The sequence below is a fragment of the Crocuta crocuta genome, unplaced genomic scaffold (assembly GCF_008692635.1).
Source record: "Crocuta crocuta isolate KB4526 unplaced genomic scaffold, BGI_CrCroc_1.0 scaffold290, whole genome shotgun sequence".
In the NCBI taxonomy this organism is placed as follows: domain Eukaryota; kingdom Metazoa; phylum Chordata; class Mammalia; order Carnivora; family Hyaenidae; genus Crocuta; species Crocuta crocuta.
The window spans coordinates 7666727-7674175 of NW_027527429.1; the positions used below are offsets into that span (position 1 = coordinate 7666727).

The following is a 7449-nucleotide window of genomic DNA, read 5'->3' on the forward strand; positions in this document are numbered from 1 at the left end:
AGAATACCTTGAATCCACAACTCATCTCCAGGGGGCAGGGACCCCATGGTAGGGACCCCAGGGCCCCGTGGTAGAATGCTGGGGGGCACCTCTCCATCTAATTATAAAAGAAAACAGGAGGCTGCAACCATGTTTGCCTGGGATGGGAGGTGACGAAGGAGGCAGCCCACTTCTTTTTTTTTTTTTTAATATTTTTTTATTTATTTCTAGGAGAGAGAGAGACAGCGTGAACAGGGGAGGGTCAGAGAGAGAGGGAGACACAGACTCTGAAATAGGCTCCAGGCTCTGAGCTGGCAGTCAGCACAGAGCCCTACACGGGGCTCAAACCCACGAACCACGAGATCATGACCTAAGCGAAAGTCAGACGCTCAACCGACTAAGCCACCCAGGTGCCCCGGAGGCAGCCCACTTCTTATCAGTAGGGAAAGAAACTTTTACATAGCTCTCCTCCCCTCATGGCGGCTTGTGGGGAAGGGACAAAGAAAAGCAAAAAAGAAAGAGATGCCTCTGGTAGTTCTTCATTTCCCTTCCAAGGTGCGTGCTCAACAGATACTCTGTTTAGCAGAGAATATTATTGGGTTTGGGGCTGCCCGGGGAGGCCCTGAGCCCAGTGAGAAGGGAAATTAAACTGCTCGGCACAATGAAGAGGGGGAGTTTGGAGGACGCACAGAAAGGACCCCCCAAAATGGAACCAGAGCATGTTGGGGGCGCCTTCCCAAATGTCCAGAAGGCTGCAGGCTGTCAAGAGAGGTGTACAGGGGAAGTTCCTAATGATGGAGACCTAGAGGATTTTTAAGACCATAAAAATATTGAGTCAAACAGTTTGCATTCCTGTGAGGGGAAACCCCTTTTACCATTCAACACAGACAGTGAAATAGCACAAAGTATCTATTAAGAACATACCCCAAGGAGGATTGGGAGGAACTTAACGGAGGACCATGGGGGAGAAGAAGGGGGGAAATGGTGGGGGAAAGGGAGAGAGGCAAACCATGAGAGACTCTTGAATGCTGAGAAACAAACTGAGGACTGATGGATGTGGGGGGGAGGGGGGAGATGGGCATGGAGGAGGGCACTTGTGGGGATGAGCACTGGATGTTATATGGAAACCAACTTGACAATAAATTATCTGTAAAAAAATAAAAATAAAAATAAAAAAGAACATACCCCAGAAGACAGGGCGCCTGGGGGTTTCTGGATCCCTCAATGAACACCCAATGCCTGAGGAGCTGGGTGAGCCTCTTGTTTCTAGAACCAGAAGAGTCTGCCACAGAATGTTTCCCGCAGCAGGTCGCAAGGGCTGGGGTGTGGTGTGCACTGAGTGCCCAGCACGGTGCCTGGCACAGGGGAAGGGTGCAGCCCACGGCATCATGCAGAAGCTCATCAGTCCCGACCCCCGAGTGCTCACCGGGAGAAACACGCAGTAAATGCAGAAACAGAGCTAGGGCTTCCTGTTGGGCTGAGAGCCAGAGCCTTGTTGACCCGAGGGCTGAGGGGACACCCACATTTGTCAGGAGAAGATGAAATGGCCCAGAGGTATCTTTATTGGGTGATCAATGCCTTGAAGGGACCACAGTACCGCCTGAAAGACAAATGAGCTTTGGGTTTTGTGTGGCCCAAGTTTCCCAGCCCCACTGGGCCTCATCACAGGCATGGAAGTAACCTGTGCTCCCACGGGGACAACCCCATTTATTCCCAAGGACCCTTCGGGGGTTTTCTGGGAGGCCACAGAGTAATCACACATGAGCTCCTGAACAGCCCCATTCAGCTCCCGCAGGGTGTGTGACAGCCACCCCACTTGTACCTACCACTGGCATCTCAGCACGGCCTTCAATGCCCTGTACATCTCGAGGGCCTAAAGCTGCCTGAGTGTGCACATCGTTGGGCAGATGACACGGGAGAGGTTTGTGGTTCAGAGCTGAGTGTTGAAGAATGTATCCTCGTACTCTTTGACCTCAACTCTCAGGACATCTAAGATGAAAGGCTGTCAAGGCAGAGCATGAGGGAGCAAGCTTTGGTACTGCCGGTGAGTTAAGTGCAAGGATCACAATCATAAACTCATTTCCCTACAAGAGAAATGTACTAGTCACATATTCATTCATCAACAAAAACAGACAAACCTGCACATGTTTCAAAGACTCTGACATTTTCACCTTGAACTTGGCATCTCCAATCTAACTCTTGCGAGGGGCACGCTGTAATAATCAGAGTGCTGCCTGAGACACAAACTGTTATCTCTTCACTAGATGATTTCCACTTCATCTGGACTTCATGTCCCAGCCTCCTCTGTGGTTAGGGGTGGGTGTGTGACAGTTCAGATCAAAGGAATGTGGGCAGGAGTGGCATGTGCCACTTCCAGGCTGGCCCATGGAAATCTCCCACGTGTGATCCTCCATGCTCTTCATCCCCCCCCCAACCCCCCACCCAAACACCACCAGTCAGCTTGATGAGGACAAGCACCGTGACCCTGGAAGTGACATGTTGAAGATAGCAAGGCCATAAGATGGCAGGCTCCAGGCCCCAAGAATCAGCACTTAGAGGAGAGCCAACCTGCCAAGCACAACACCCACTTTGGACTTTCCATTACGTTTGAGCCCCATATATCATGCTTATTTGTTACAGCAGCTAGCATGCCCTTAAGTGAAGCCAAATGGAAGATCTATTTGGCCGTTAGAGAAAACGTTGTTCTGCTGAACCTGAAGCTTAGATGTGTTTGTGGTATGTTTCCTTTCTTAGAGCTGCACAAACCAACTTGATTTTGCTGAATCCTAAACATCAATATATGGCGCTACATGCATGGAGAGGAATAGCATGTCTTGCTTCAACAGCTCAGGATAAAAAGAGAGTCACATCTCTTTTGAATTTCTAATTATATGTCTACAGCTCCTATTAGCAGGAAATTTGGTACTTCCATCTCGAGGCCTCCCCAACACATATCTGACAGCAGCCAAAGAGAATCACTGCCATCTTCACCTCTGATGCTACCGCCCAGCGTCACTGCTACCGGTGGGTCCCCAAATCTGCAGGCTGCTATGGGCCACTACAGCGAAGCCCCCTGCTTATCCTGACCCTCGTCTGAGCTCCAAGGCCTCAGTTTCCTTGGGTCATCTTCATGAGCTTGGGACTCTGCCCAAACCTCCATGTCAGCTGGGTGGCTGAGTCGGAGACCGCCAGGCTCAGCCTACACCATGCATGGAGCAGCACGGCCCTGTCAGCACAGCAACCTAGGCCAAAGTCCGCTAGATGACCCCACAGGCCTGCCTAGCTTCAAATCTCAGGGAGAAGGGGCTCGGGTCTCAGTTCTTTCCTCCCCGCAGGCTCTTGCTTTGCGGGTGCCAGAACACTGCACACCAGGGAGGCCAGCACCTGCTAAGCCTGTTCTTCACTGATCCCCACCTGGAAAATGAGAGCCCGCTCTCCTTCCACTGCAAAACAAAGGGGCCACCCAGTGACTCTCTGCAGATCCAGATCGACTCTAAGATGTCCTTCTGTTTCGGCTTGTTCAAAAAAGCAGCTGGGAGCTTTTTCTTCTCTATTAAAAAAAAAATTGTTGCATATTACATTGAGTTGAAGGGAATAGATGATGAGCCCCTGGGAAGATATTAATTTCTATTTTGTTACAAAAACATCCAAGCAGACTGCTGAGAATCTGATCCCCTCATTTTGCTTGTAAAACATGTTTTGTATTAGTTCATGCTTTTTCCCAGAGTATATTAATTTGCATTCGCTCCTTAGAATTTGGCTAATGGCTTATAAATTTTTTTAAGACTGACTGTTAAGGAACTTTCCCTTCAAATACCCATAATATTAAATCCCCTATAGAACCAGCCCAAAAAGAATTTGTGAGCCCAGCATAGCCAGTCTCCCTGCTCTGTGTCCACATTTGTTACCTGTGCCCCCACTTCACCTAGCCTGTGGTATCCGATCCCCAAATGCTCTGTCCTGAGGACAGGCAAAACCAATAACGTGTTCTTTTCTCAATCAAGATGAAATTTAATTTCTCCTTAAAATTAAAAACAGGTAAGACAAAGGGAAAGGAGGACCCTTAAACAGTGTGGGGCCACATGAATTTACGAAGTAGGGGTGTAGTCCCATGACAGGGTGCATTGCCTCAAGCTGTGTGCCTCCCTCGCCCTGGTTGCAGGGTCTGCTGGGAGCTTTCCTAATTCTGAGCATTTTCTATCCCATTCCAAGTACTTCCGGGATACTGATTAGGACGAGAACTCCCGTCAGGAGTCCACGGCCAGTGGGTGGCCATGGGGCCAACTGAATCCCCTTCCCCAAGCCCACGTGCCCCCAGGTATCTGATGGAAAGGAAGAGCTGGCTTCCCGGGCCCCTTCCTGCATCCTGTCCCACCTTGCCCCTCTCTGCAGAAGGGCCATTTCCTTCCACGTGCTATTGATTAAGCTTATCAATTCTCTCTCTTCATTTTGTTTAAATTTATTACTTCCTTTTTCTCCTTTCTCTTGGTTTGTAACTTAAAGGGGACAAAGTTCATCAGGTATGGACTTGATTTATTGTTTCTCTTTTTTTCTCTCCATAATATAAGCACTGGGAGCAATAAATCTCCTCTAAGTACTGCATTGGCAGCATCCCAGAAGTTGAGATATGTCACTTCCATGGTTTTGTTCTTTAAATATTCTGCGGAGTCCTAAATGTCTTCCCTAACGAAAGGTTTATTTAAGAAAGGATCCGCTCTGCTGAACGCAAGAAGAAACAACTGAAAAAAAAGAGGTTCAGCTAGAGGAAGGGAAAGGCAGGAGACAGAACGATCATTTATGGATAATGCAATTTTATTCCTGAAATTACCAGATGAGAAATTCTTAGAACTAATAATAGTTTAATTAAAGTGAATGGATACCAAATAATTCACAAATCAATTCCTTTCCTCTGTACCAACAATCAGAAAGCGAAAGGGTGGGGGAACTGGAAAAGTACACACACTATTAACAACTGCAATAAAATACCCTAAAATTAGTTTAACCATAAATGTGCAGAAACTATACAAAAATTGAGTTTTAAAAGAAGACAAGAAAATAAAAAATACATGCCATGTTCATGGGAAGACTCATTGTTGTAATGATTTGAATCTTTTCAAATTGATTGTATATACTTAAAGTAGTGCCAGTCAAAATCTCAATGGAAATGTCTAGCAAATGTGGCCCTGTGATTCTGAAGCACCTCTGAAAAACTAGACACACAGCTCTCCCCAGGTCTCCTGGAGAGGAGGAGGTCAGGGCTGGGAGAGTCGGGCATAAATAGCAGGGGTGAGAGGCAGGAGGGACATAGGACTGGCCACTACCAGGCCTTACAATCCCTGAGCTTTGAAAGTGGTCCCAGTTGTTAACTCCTAGGTGTGACTTCAGGCATTTCCCACGGAAGAGGACGCAGTTCCACAAATATTTGCTGAGCATCAGGCTATGACGGGAGCATACCCTCCGTGAAAGTTGGCTGTTTTGATGTGTAGCGCTCCGACTCTCCTGTTTGGAGAGCCATCTATCTTCAAAGAGCCATAAAAAGAAACCTTCAGTGGCAGATAAGAAACGTGTGTCACTTAGTGACAAAGATAAAGAAGTTTCTCGATGACAATGTTGAAGTATAACTGGAGCATTATTTGCCCATGTAAATTATGGCTGGGGCCAGGTTAATTTTTCTAAAGGTTATATATGGAGGAGAAAAAGGGTGTTAGCATTTTTATGAGGTCATGGAATGTCAGGACTGACTAATGTTTCTGAATAAGTATCTCATGCATGGAATTTAATCCTCTCCCAGCTGCCTCTTAGAGGAAAGCCCAAATGGCTGGACAAGCACCTATGGTCTGCCATTCCTGTGTTAGAGCACTTGCTAAGAAACCTACTTTGCAGAGTGGAGGTCCATGGACTCACTCTTCATGGCAGAGAATGACTGATCATCACCCTCCTGTCTCTTTGGGATGCTTGACCAGACAGTGAGAAGTGCACATGCCTGGAGTCGTACTTAATGATTTCATAGGCTTATAGTCACCTTTCAGGCCCCATACCCAGAGGCGCTGCTGTAGAGGTAGATTAATTATGGATCAGTGTTTGATGGTACTCTTTGGGGCTTACAATAAGGCTTCCCCCAACTCTCTGAAAATGTGCAAGAAGGGGAGAAAAGATTGCCCTCCAAGAGTGATCAAAAAGAGACTTGTAAGCATACCCAGTCAGGACTCCACCTAACCCATGTCTGACCACCACACCGCCCGCCCCCCACACCCCAACAGAAAGAATGGCTTGTATTTGTGTTAGGTTTCTGTGTGGACATATGTTTCCCATTCTCTTGGTATATACCTAGGAGTGAAATTGCTGGGTCAAATGGTAACTCTATGTTGAACTTCTTGAGGACCCACCAGACCATCTTCCAAAATGGCTGCACTATTTTACATTACCACCAGCAGTGTATGAGGGCTCCAGTTTCTCCACATTCTTACCAACACTTGTTTTTTTCCGTCTTTTTTGACTATAGCAATTTTAGTGGGCGTGGAGTGGTATCTCATTGTGGTTTTGATTTGCATTTCCCTGATAAACGATGTCGAGCATCTTTTCACATGTATTGGCCTTTGTATGTCTCTTTGAAAAATATCCATTTGGATCCTTTGCCCATTTTTTAATTGGTGAGAGGCTACCTTCCCCTCTCCTGATACCAGATACATGGTGTCTTTTCCAACCTCCCATCTCCAACTCTCCAACGTCAAGTGGGTGTCCCACAATTCAATCCTATTCTAACACTATCTGGAGTTAGCACCAGACTCCAAGGGTTCAGAGCTTAGTCCCACAGGAGTGCCTCCACCTCAGAAGCCAGCTGCAAGTATTAGGTCCCCAGGTTACCTACACTTCTGTCCAACTTGGCTAAAAGTCAGGGGTTCCCACCCACCCCGGATTCAGTAATTTGCTAGGAAAACTCCAATGAATCCTCAGCACAGGAGCCTCTGTCCTCACAGTCGGGCTGTGCCACCCTCCTGACATGTGGGTGTGTCCGCCTACTCAGCAGCTCTCCGAACCCTGTCATTTAGGGGTTGTTATGGAGGTTTCATCATGGAGGCATGACTGTGCCTTTGGCGATTATCGCAATCTCCAGCCCCTCTCCCCTCCCTGGAGGCTGGGGGCTGGGGTTGAAAGTTCCAAGCTTCTAAACAAGGCTTGGTCTTTCTGGGAACCAGTCCCTGTCCTAAAGATACCTAGAGGCGGGCCCCTCTTCTCTCTTCCAGTTTCCTCCCTCGCTCCTCCCTTCTCCCTCCTCTCATTCTCTCATACCCATCCCGCCTTGGGCCTCCTCTCTCTGGCTCCATTTTCTCTGCCACTGCCAGGGGCTCGGGTCTCCTGTGAGGGGCCCAGCCAGTACTCCAGCTCTCCCTCCAGGGACTGGGGGAGACAGGCGAGGGGTGGGGTAGAGGGAGAAGCGGCCCCATTGAGTTGGGGTGGGGGGAGTCTCCA

The 7449-nt window shown here is 48.0% G+C and overlaps 1 pseudogene; it reads left to right on the forward strand.

Moving 5' to 3' along the window:
- Positions 1–1996: 1996 nt before the first annotated feature.
- Positions 1997–7449, forward strand: part of LOC144227001 (pre-B-cell leukemia transcription factor 2 pseudogene) — a 6693-nt pseudogene continuing 1240 nt past the window's right edge.